The 12,363-nt window shown below is 34.4% G+C and overlaps 1 protein-coding gene across 4 annotated transcripts in view; it reads left to right on the top strand.

The window, feature by feature from the left end:
- LOC131163923 (histone-lysine N-methyltransferase, H3 lysine-9 specific SUVH6-like) overlaps positions 1 to 12,363 on the top strand; it is a 37,188-nt gene that overhangs the window by 10,935 nt on the left and 13,890 nt on the right. The window contains exon 3 of one of the 4 annotated variants that reach the window (XR_009139178.1): positions 12,067 to 12,127. The exons of the other annotated variants lie outside the window; for them this stretch is intronic. The gene's annotated coding sequence lies outside the window, so the exon portion shown is untranslated. The remainder of the gene's footprint in view (positions 1 to 12,066; positions 12,128 to 12,363) is intronic. 4 annotated transcript variants of the gene reach the window in all.

The following is a 12,363-nucleotide window of genomic DNA, read 5'->3' as shown; positions in this document are numbered from 1 at the left end:
GGCCACTCCAGAATGGACCCACAGTTGTGTCAACTAAACCCTCAATCTTGTACTTATCAGGGTTATTAAGGGTTGATATACATTGTTGGCCCACAACCTAACAACTTGAGCTTTTAAAGTGGTATTCTAAATTTCTAACATGGTATCAGAGCTAGTTACCAAAAGGTCCTAGGTTCTAATCTTGTTGCCTGCGTTTAATGTAAATTTGTTAAAAAATTATCTTGTTCCCAATGTGGATGTTGTTCATTGGGTGTTATTATCTCTCTAGGTTCACTCTTTTTGGGTTTTTGGGGTCTTCTACTGTCCAACATTCAAAGGGATTGGAAAGCAACTTTGATGTAATTTGTTATTTTTTTCCTTTTTCGCTTTTGTTGGGGGATTTCTTATTTTTATTTCATTGTAATTATGTTTTCTTTTTAATAGTTTTGTTTTATTATCTAAAAATTGTGTGTTATCTCCCCCACGTGCAATTGGGCTTGACGCGTGGGGGAGTATTAAGGCTTGATATACATCATTGGCCTACAATCTAACAACTTAAGCTTTTAGTTAAAGTGGTATTCTAATGAAGGTTAATGCCCACTACCCTACTCTTAGTCACGTAAATCTACTTTACCCAAGAAAACCTCTTCTAGATATTATTAATCTACTTCGCCCAAGAAAATATCTTCTTGATATAGAACCCCCTCCACATCCTATCCTAAATATACAAGTGCCACCTCACATTTTTCACCGTATAGGTATACTCCTAAATCACATTTTAGAGCACATGGTGTACTATGAGCCAATTCTTTTCCCAAGTTCTGCTTCTGCATTGCTCTTGTATTGTTTTTTTTTTTTTTTTTACATTTTTCTTTGTTTGATCTTCCATAATCTTCTTCAACATCTTTTTGTTGGTTCGAGAGAGGGGATCCAAGATTCTCTTGGTTTTGTACATCTGATCCAAAATCTCCTTGGCTTGTGGGTTCTTTCCACAACTTAGAACATTCCATGTTCTTGGTATTGTTGCCTTGGGGCAAATTTGTCACTGTTTTGGGCCAAACTAGTGCTTACACGCTTATTATCTCTCCTTGGTCTCAAATTGCTCCTTGTTTTAATTGTGGCACATTGCAGCACTGTAGTTGTGACCCAAGTTTCAATTTGTTTGCTAATGTTTCGGTAGTGGCATTGCACCCTTATAGTTTTAAAGTGGTTTTGATTCCCTGCAATCACGTAATGGCTTTAACAGAAACATTGTTGAAATTGGCCACCTGGCATCATTGCATGATGCATTACATAATTGAAAAAAGATTTAGAAGCTGCTCACATGCCATCACGTGGTTTCAATATTCAGTTTAAGGGCCATTTATTTGATTTGAAGAGCCTCTGCATAGAGGTTATGTCTTGAGTTCATTAAATAAGTGAATCGGTCACATATCATAGCATTTGGTGTTTGCTCATAATTTTCTAAAACTGGGCCAAATATGTCTGATTCAGCCAAAATCAAAGGTCTCTTTCCATTTTTATCCTCTATAAAAAATTAGAATAACAAAGATTGCAACACCCAACCTAATAAGTTCTTTTTTATTAGTAAAAAAAATACTCCCCACAACCTTCAAAGGAATAAAATATTAAAATAACTATGCATGCTTATCTATTTGCCGCAACAATTATTATGGCGCATGTGGAGTATTGATAAATAATTTCTGTCCCACGATGGTTCTCTCATGCACAAAAACCTTTTCATATCTCTCATTTCAATATCGTGCTCTGTCATGGTGCTGGTAGATTTTGATGGTGGAGGCTTTTCAGTCCAGATCAGAGGGAAATCCTTCAATCTGAGATTGGATACAGTGGGGAAGGTGGTAGCTCTATTCGTTCTTGAGAAGAATTGGCAGTGCAACCGATGAGTAAGACTTTCATCAGCTTCTTCAACATGGTCTCGCATGGATTTTTTTCTACTTGTTGTGGAAGGTCAAGCAAGAGCTTTTGAAGATCTTGGGTGGGTTTTGCTGACTACTGGATGGTGATTCATGCAATGAGGGCAAGTAATTTCTTGGAATTAAGGCATGGGTGGAGGGTCAAAAGGTACCCTATCTTTGTTCCTGAAGGGTCCAAAGGCAATTGGTGGCTTTGATTTCGGGAAGAATTTAGTGCTCTGGTAAGCTTTCTTCATCCTAAGACTACCGGTTTAGGTAGCATTAAGATCTTTGAGAAGCGTTTATGGAATCAGGTAGTTTCAGGAAAGAGAGTTGATGCTGGTGCTCGAGCGACTTCTGAAAATATACCAGAGGTGGTGTGTGTTCATTGTTTTTTGGGGGGGTGGGGGGGGAGCTGTGAGAGGAAGTCCTTTGGCCTGCTTTGTTCGATTAGTCAAAGTTATTAAGGGCAAGGATTCCGACTTGGGGGGGATGGAGGAGTGATTTCAGAGGCAGCAAGAGTTCCCTGCTTGGATGAAGGATTGAAGAAGATTAGATGCATTAGGCCTGGATCTTTGACAATAAATTTAGACCTGGGTCGTCTGCCTGACAGCAATATAGGCCTCGTAAAATAGCTGATGGGCCTTTAGGTTAAGGAGGTCCAATATCAGAGTTATGATCCTACTTTAGGCGCTTAATTGGAAAGAAAACAATCCAGTTAACTGTTAAGCTTCAGCTGGACCAATTGAATGGCCAAGCCCAAAAGTATATTCCTGCTGGATTTAATGGTGAAGTCTGGTTCCCAATCTGAATGACGCCCATAGTATTTCTTCTAAATCCTGATATGTGGCAGGAGTTCATCAACCTATGGACCTGAAGCAAGCTGTGACTGCATTAGCATTTCACATGACCTCAAACCAGACCCATAGTGGTCAAGAGGAGAGGGGCAGCTGTTCTGATAACAGAAAAGAGGAGGAGGTGGTAATAGAAAGGTTGGTTTCTAAAGATTCAAAATGTTCTAAAAGGAGCCTCAAGGCAAGGCACGCCTAAAATGCCTTGTGGCTTAATCTAAAATACCAAATCCTAAAAAGGCAACACATTACGCCCTAAGGCTTATGCATTTGCGCAAAAGGGTACACCTTGCCTTAAGCCAAGGCATACCTAAAGCGCCTTGAGGCTCAATCTAAAAAACTATCCCAAAGAGTCTAACACATTATATGCTAAGGCTTATGCATATGCTAAGGCTTATATGAGGTATATTTAGCTGGTTTCTTTTGATATATGTTTATTTTTTTTTCTTTTGTTTGGTTTGATGCAGGGGATGTTTTATTCGTTAGTAGGTCCTTGTTTTGATTTGTTTGGATTTGTAGTCCTGTTTTGGTTGTATGTTGGTGTTGTTTTTGGAAGGTTTTAAAGTTTTTTCTATATATTATCTCCCATTGATCGTCTTGTAATCACGGTATTCCTCCGCCAAAAGTGAGGGTATATTAATAAATAAATAGAGGTGCCGCCCTTCTTTAAAAATAAAAAAAATGCTTATGCATATGCTCAAAAGGCACGCCTTTTGCACCTTTTCAGTTGAAGAGCCTATGCATTTTGGGTGTGATTCTCAAGCTAGATTTGACTATAAAATTTTAGTTCCATGTTTATATAAAAGGAATGTCATAATATGAATTGATTTCCAAAACTCTTGAACCTCAACCTTTCCAAAATAATTGAGAGTTGTATCTTAGATTGTGAATAAAATTTTAGCACTGTAATGTTATAGCTATATCTATTTATGAGTTACGTAATGAATTCAAGCTAGCAATTTTTTAGTGGCCAACAAGTAGTTTTCAAATTATATTTGATTTTTTACAATATATTTGTGATTTTATTAATTTTTTCTTTATTTTTAAAATATATGTAATTTATTTACATATTTTTATCTAGAAAAAAATTTCTCAAAAGGCTTATGACTAAGTGGCTTGCCTCTTAAGGGTCAAAGCGTCTCGCCTTATGCCTTCACCTTTTAAAACAACAATTCAAATAATAGTCTTGAGGATGATAGTTTTCCTGTTCAGAAGTATGCTAGTGGGCAGGGTTCAAGAAAGAAAGTGGGAAAGATTCATTGAAGAATTTTAATTCTTTTGAGAATGAAATTCAGGATTTTGTTGCGGGTTCAAAGGAATTTCAGATGGGAAGAGAGCTAATTCAGATAATCTGAGAGATCTAAAGTTTTATGTTCCCTTTAAGTGCAAAAGGGTTTTGATATATAGGGAACATCTTGAAGAGATTTGAGATTCATATTGTGAAATAACAAAGAGGTTCAAAAGGTGGGTAAGTGTAGTGGAGGATCCAATTGTTGAGATGACTAGTATGCAAGGATATTAAAAGATGGGGGAATATTTTGGATGATGATAGTGCAGACAGTAGTGACTTTGGTTGTAAGAGGGGCTTGCTTTTGGAACAAATTCCGGATCAACTTGGTTATTCTTCCGACTCTTCTTTTGACTGTCTTGGGGATTTATCATATGTGCCGCCTCCTCCTCTAGAAGAAGTAGATGTTGTTAATATTTTTTACAATTATCTTTCTAACAAAGAGAGAAAGGAAAAGGATGGAATTCTGCCTATCAAGCTCAAGATATTTTTGGTAAAGACCTTCAAATTCAGAGTTTCTTGGATAACTTTGGCCTTAATTTTTCTAATCATGGAGGAAATGATGTTAGGCTTGATGGTGGTGGTAAATCTAAGGTGAAGAGGTCGGAGGGAATGAGCTAATTTGAAGTTCTTGATGAACTATGATGGGAAGGGTTTAAAGAGGGGATTCCTTTGCTGATTTTAGTTCTAGCTTTTTTAGTTGTGTTTTTTTGTTAAAAAAAATTTAAAATTTTTTTCTTTTTGTTTCTTTTTTTTATTTTTATTTTTAAAATTTGGGGATTTAGTGTTCTCGTTGATTGTTTATTCTCTCTTAATATATCTTCTATTTTTTTAACCCAAAAAAAAAAAAAAAAAACCTACACCCAAATTAAACTCCATCTCCCTACACTGCCATTGAGTCATTGACGTTGCCAATGTAACATGTTCTGTGAATAGCCTCTCCTCAAAGCCCTTGCAGCCCACACTGCTATTGACGCCACTTGCACCATTGGCTGCCTTGCCACTCCTACTGCCCTCGTAGTAGTCAAAGGTGTGCCAGAGGTGCTCCTAGGCGCGGGGTGCACTGAGGCGATGAAGCTTGTACCTCTCAGGGGTCGAGGTGAGGTGAGAGGTGACCTTTACCTTTAAGAGGTGCAGTGAGGTGCGAGGCATGCCTCACTCATGTTCACATTATATTTCTTTCTTTTTCTTTTCTTTATTTTTGTTGTTTTTATGGAATTTCTGCCACTTTTGCCTGAATATATTTACTCAGCTGCTCTCAGACTTCTTTCTTCTTTTGACCTGCTGTCCTGCTCTCAGTCAAAGCTGCGAACGCTCTTTTCTTATTTTTATTTTTTCTTTTGCTGCTTTTTTTTTTTTAAAAAAATATCTTTTTCCTTTCCTGGAATTTCTTCTCTGCTGCTCCACAGTCTTCTTCTTCTTCTGAACTGCTCTGCTGCTCTGTGTCACCTTTTTTGTGTTTTTTTCCCCCCATTTTTGTTTGCAGTTTTATCTGGAAACTGAGCTATTTTTTGCCTGGAAACATCTATTTTTTCTGGACATTTCTTCTTCTGTGGCCTGGAATTTCTGGTATTTCAGTCAGAGCTGCACTGCTGCTGCTTTTGCTTTTGCTCTTTTTAAAAAAAAAAAAAATTTCTTATTTATGCTTTCTATTTTATGGGACTTACGGCATGAACATCACATATTATCGGAATTTTGTGCTATAGTATTCATTTTTGTGTTTGCAATAAAGAATCCATTATGTAGTGCATTTTACAGGTAGTTTTAATAAATGTGCACCTCACCTTCGTGAGAAACGTGCCTTCACCTCACGCCTTGCGCCTAGGCTCGAGGTACCCTTTGTGCCTTGGCGCACCTTGCACCTTTGAGTACTATGATTGCCTTTGTTTATCTTTATATTGTGTTCTATATATTTTTGCTTCATCATTAATTAATTCATCACACATGCTTCATTCTATCCCTTGCATACACACACTCCACTTCGTTTTCTTCTTTGGAAATCATGTCCATTTCTAGAATCTTCGTAGGAACTTGATTTGGTTTAATGGTTAAAATTAAAACAATAATTTCTATGTTCATATAACGATAAATTATATTATTTTATTTTTAATTATTAAATTAAAAGGGCGTTCCTTGGTTACAAGACTCCCTGATTTGCCAGGGTAAGGGGGGAAAATTGTCAGTGTATGCAACCTTGCCCCTACTTTTATGTAGGAGATTGTTTTCTTGTAAATATAACACATTTAAATTTTTAAAATTTTTTTTTTTAATAACAAAAGCAAATGATTTCATTATAGAAGCAAGAATGTACAAAAAAGGGATTAAGAAATTCTCCTAAACAATTTTCTTTTTTTTTTAAAAGCAAACAATAGAGAAAAAGGGAAGAAACTTTAATTAAACCAACTAAGATGGCCAATCTCATAGGATGTTAGAGAATCTCACTCCTTTAAGGCAACAAAACCAACAGACGAGAGCAAAGCTTGCTAATGAATTTTATCCCATTGCGAAGGAATATTCAACTTCTTTCATTAAATGTATGCGCATTATGTTCCAACCATAAATCCCTAATTGGCCGGCACATGGGGACTCTTCTAGGAATGGTATTTCACATACATGTAGATTGGAGGGTTTTGTGACTTCCTATATTTTGGTTTTTGTGAAATATGGAAGATTTCTGATGGTTTTGAGAAGGGCAATGAGAGCTAGGTTTTTTCCCAATGATTGCCAAGTTTTCTGGCGGTCCCTACATTTGTCTCTATGCTATAGAGGTGGAGTTAATCCTCCTATGATAGCAGACTTGCATAGGACAATTAGGTTTAGGGTTTGCTTTTGGTATAGCTCTTGCTCAAATACCATGTTAAGATATTAGGTAAAACGAAAGACCTAATCACAACAATAGGTCTCTCCATCTATTTATAATATACATCCAAGTACATATTAGTGACCTTACTACACTCGCTAACTTATTAATATTATACTTGCACAGACTACTATTGACCAAAATACCCATTGGTAATAACTCACTCTTGTATAGTGCATTAGACAATCAAAAGAAGTTGGGTTTGGGTTTGACATAGGTGGAATGGGTCATATTAACATCTGTTTAGGCTTATGCTATTATGAGCTGGGCTTTGTTTCTCTTTACAGGAAAGAAATAAGGTTAAAAGAAGATAAAATAAAGAGGATGAGGGCTTACACAGGCTTGGAAATTGGAAGTTGTTACATTCTATTACAAATGCTAGCAAAAGATGGCAAAGCAAAGAATTTCAGAGGTGGAGATGCATAGCAGGTAGCTTAAAGTGCTGCGACCATTGTTCTTGAAGCTTCGATTTTGAAGACCTTGGTGCTTTGGTTGCAGTCTGATTGAACAAAAAGTAGTTTGGTGGATGATTCGAATTCAACATGAAAGATCTACTAGTTGTGCTTCTCAATTGAGGATGAAGATAGTCGTGATGCATCAACAAGAGGTTTTTTTTTTTTTTTAATTGCTTTGTTTCTTTTGTTTTTTCCCACAATGCTGCAAATCAAATGGGTTCTATGTATGCAATGGATTGCTTAGTGATTAGTGTTTTAGTGTACTCATAAGAAGGTATCAAGCTTTGGTTGCGTCAATTGGTGAAGCTTCGAGAGTCAGCTAGCTTTTTGGGCGAGGTATTGGTCTATGAATGATGGGTGGGAAGAATTTTTTGTTGCTGGTGCTGCATAGTGACTGAGAATATATGTTTTAATCGCCTAGGCAAGTAATGGTAGTAGAGCTGGGATGCTGGAAGGCTAAGGGTTAATGGTGACTCTAAATAATGGTTGTGTTGAAGTTGCAATGGGTGATCAAGATGAGGCTTTGACCAAATTGATGTAGGAGCAATTGGCACAAGAGAAGGTTGCAGAAAAATTAGAGAATACAATAGGAAAATAAACAATAAATTAAAGAGTAGGAACAAAGACGAAATTCAATTGGGGCTTAATGTTCAATATTCCAATTTGCACTTGAAGGTTACACATTAAGCCTTTTATAGGCTCTCTCTAATACTAATTAATATTAAATTCTAATTAGTAAAACATAGTATCAAGTCACTGAAATTAGAGATAAACCTTGAATAATCGGGAAGACATTATATTATGTTTATGCCTATGGTGGATATGAAGTTCTCCTTGAGTGTGATCTCCATTAGAAGTAGTGGAGGGTGTTTGTAAAAGAAAATAGAAGGGTGTAATTTTTAAACTAGATTTTGAAAAATCTTATGATATGGTTAATTGTTACTTTGTGGATAAGATCTTTGCTAGGAAGGGGATTGGTTGAAGGTGGCGGTATTGGATGTTTGGCTTCTCTCATGCTTTTTTTTTTTTTTCCTTACAAATATTACTGAAGAACTCCTCATGTGATGCACTTAATGTCCTAATTTTTTCACGTATAGTCGGTCCCAAGTTTGGATAAAGGAGGAGGGTTATGTTAGGTAGCTGACAGCCAGCGTAAAATTTGTTAGATCACTATAATATGAATTCTTACCAAATATTTGTTGGGGTTTCCCCTACGAGCGATGCGTTGCACTTGTACCGCTCGGGTGTAGCGAAAAGTGGGCAAGAGTGAGCTAGGTTGTCGCCCTGAAGCGACACGCCATGTTGGCGCATTGCGTTGGTGTCAAATATGCGAGGATTCCTTCATCATTTTGGACGTGGGCAGATAAAGACCACGTTCAGGAAATTATGATTAGATTAGTTACTTGGAATATAGGGACACTTACGGGTAAAAACAAGGAAATTGTGGACATGATGATCAGAAAAAGAATTAATATAATTTGCCTTCAAGAAACTAAGTGGGTGAGGGAGAAAGAGAAATTGATAAATTAGGATTTAAGCTTTGGTACAACTGGAAAAGAAAAACGTAAGAATGGAGTGAGAATTATTATTGACAAAGACTTAAAAAAAATAGTGTTGTTGATGTAAATAGAGTAGGAGATAGAAATATAAAAATTAAGATAGTATTAGGACAAGAAATGATAAATATTAATAGTGCTTATGTTTTTCAAGTCGGCTTAGTAGAAAATCTTAGGAGACAATTTTGGGAAGATGTAGATAGTATTATACAAGGCATACCTGAGATTGAGAAAACATTTATAGGAGGAGATCTGAATGGACACGTTGGAAGGGGTAATAAAAATTATGAGAGGATGCATAAAAGATATGGATATGGAGACAAAAATGAGCTTAGAGAAATGATCTTAGACTTCGCTATATCATATGATTTTAGTATAATGAATACTTGCTTTAAGAAAAGAGAAGAACACTTAATAGCCTTTGAAAGTGGACAAAATAGAAGTCAAATAGATTTTATTTTATTTTTAACTAGGAGAGTAGATCGTTATCATGTAAGGATTGTAAAGTTATTCTAGGTGAAAGCCTAACCGCACAATATAGAGTGTTAGAGTTAGATTTATGTATTAAAAAATGGAAGAAAAATGATAAAATAAACCAGTGTAAGGGAACTAAGTGGTGAAACCTAGAAGGAGAAAATATAATAAAATTTAAAGATAAAATGATTAAATATAAGGATTAGACTATATAGGATGAGATAAATACAAGTACTCTTTGGAGTAGGTTAGTTAGGTCTAATAAAAAGATAGTAAAATATGTACAAAAAGTTGTAAAGATAAAAAGAATTTGGTATAAAACATGGCAAAAATGTGAAAACATTGATAACTTTGGAAAGTGTAAGAAGGCAAGAAAAGATGCAAAAAATGTCGTTAGTGAAGTTAAATATAGATCATTTAATAGTTTGTATGATAGATTAGATGCAAAAGAAGGGGAAAAAGATATATTTAAACTTGTTAAAGCTAGAAAATGGAAGAGTAAGGATTTAGAAAATGTAAAATGTATAATAAGTGAAGATAATATTGTATTGATTAAGGACGAAGTTATAAAAGAAAGATGGCAAAGTTACTTTAGTAAGTTGTTTAGTGAAAACCAAATAGAAGGCTTAATCTTAGAATTGTCAAATGAGGAAAAGACTAAAAATATGAGATTTATTCGTAAAATTAGAGTTAACGGAGTTAAGTTTGCACTAAAAAAGATTAAAAATGGGAAAGCTATTGGACCAGATAACATTCCAATTGAAGTTTGGAAATGCTTAGGTGATAACAAAATTATATGGTTAACTAATTTATTTAATACAATTATAAAAACTAAGAAAATATCAGATGAATAAAGGAAAAACACTTTAATACCTATATACAAAATTAAAGGAGATATTCAAAATTGTAATAAATATCGTGAAATTAAACTTATGAGTCATACGATGAAATTATGCGAAAGGGTAGTTGAACAAAGATTAAGGTTAGAAACGAAGGTCTCGGATAATCAATTTGATTTTATGTCTGAGAGATTTACCACAGAAGCTCTATATATTTTAAGAAGAATAATGAAATAGTATAGGAAAAAGAAGAGAGACTTATATATGATATTTATTGACCTAGAGAAAGCACATAATCAGATACTTAGGGAAGTTCTATGGTGAGTTTTAGAAGAAGAAAAAAAGGTATATGTAGTAGGTATATTCAAGTCATTAAGGATATATACAATTGAGTAATGACTAGTGTAAGGATTATAGATGGAGAAACTATAGAATTTTCAATCATCATAGGTGTACATCAATGATCAGGTTTGAGCCCTTATCTTTTTGTTTTAATAATGGATCAACTGACTAAGAGTATTTAAAAGGAGGTTCCATGGTGTATGTTGTTTGTAGATGATATTGTATTAATTGATGAAACTAGGGATGAAGTAGGGGCTGAGTTAGAATTATGGAGATAAACTTTGAAATTTAGAGGTTTTAGGATAAGTAGAAATAAGATAAATTATATGAAATGTAATTTTAGTAATGGTAGAAAGAACATTGGAGACGAAATTAAAATTGATGATGAAGAAATAAATAGCACTTATAGATTTCGATACCTTGGATATATTATGCAAACTGAAGAAGAAATTGAAGATGATTTAATGCATAGAGTTAAAGCAGGTGGGTAAAATAGAGAAGTGCTTCAAGTGTGCTCTATGATCGTAGAATGCCCTTAAAATTAAAAGGGAAGTTATATAGGACAGCTATAAGACTAGCTATGCTATATGGATCAGAATGTTGAGCAACGAAGAAATGGAATATTCAAAAAGTAAAAGTTGTCGAAATGAGAATGCTTAGATGGATGAATAGTATAACATTGAAAGATAAATTAAGAAATGAACATATTTGCGGTAAGGTAGGTGTAACTCCTATATCCGAAGATAAGATAAGGAAGGGACTATATTAGCCTAGAAAAAAAAATATTATTAAAAAAAATAATTAATTAATTAAACATTATTAAATTAATGTATTAAATAAACAAGTAAAAAGAAATGGTATGAAAAAAAAACATGGAAATGTAAATAATAATAATAATAATAATAATAATCAAATAAAAAATAAAATTAATTAATTAATTTTAAAAATAAAAATTTAATTAATTAATTATTATTATTAATTTAATAATATATATATGATAAAAGTAACTTCCTGAAGCTTTCATGCCTCGGGAAGAAGGAAAGTTGCAAGCGCCCAGCTCACCCACCACCTCGCCTCTCCGTCTTTGTCTCCACCTATCTCTCTTCTCAATTTCATCGGCCTAACGAGCGCTGATCGAGAAACAAAAGGTGCTGTTGAATTCTTAACTCCGCCACTGACATTTCCACTAGAGTGGATTTGTCGTGGAAGCGGTGTAGGCACCATTCCTGGGTAAGGCAATTTTTTCCTAATTTCTCAATTTTTCGTTAAATCGATGATCAGACACTACCACGGGGTCTTAGTCGTGATCGTCGTCATTTTGACATCATTAAATTTCTAAGTAGGGTTTTCTAGGCTTTACTCCAAAGTAAAAGTGAGATTTAAAAATTTTGGCAAATTAGTTATACTTGAGGGTATAACTGTTTATTTGATATTTAAGGGTTTAGGAAATATTAAAATAGTATTTTATTTAGGGTTAATTTAATGGAATTAAGATTTTTGATTCAGGGTTCAGGTGAGCACCACAGGTATTTTTCGGGGTCTCTGTTGGCGTAGTTCAAGAAATCAGGTAAAGAAAAATTATATATTAAATCAAATTTTATGAAATTAAAGGTAATAATTTATGTTATATTAAATGTATGTTTTGGTGTGAATTATTAGAATGTCAATCATGTAAAATTATGATTTCTGAGCCTAAGACCACTTATTTAGTTATGTATTTGTGGAAATGAACTGAAAAAAATGGAAGGAATTTTTCTAGATAATTATGTAAGAAATGGAAATTGTATTTTCAGTAATTAAATG

This window comes from Malania oleifera, chromosome 9 (assembly GCF_029873635.1).
Source record: "Malania oleifera isolate guangnan ecotype guangnan chromosome 9, ASM2987363v1, whole genome shotgun sequence".
Taxonomy (NCBI): Eukaryota; Viridiplantae; Streptophyta; class Magnoliopsida; order Santalales; family Ximeniaceae; genus Malania; species Malania oleifera.
This window is presented reverse-complemented; position numbering and strand designations above follow the sequence as displayed.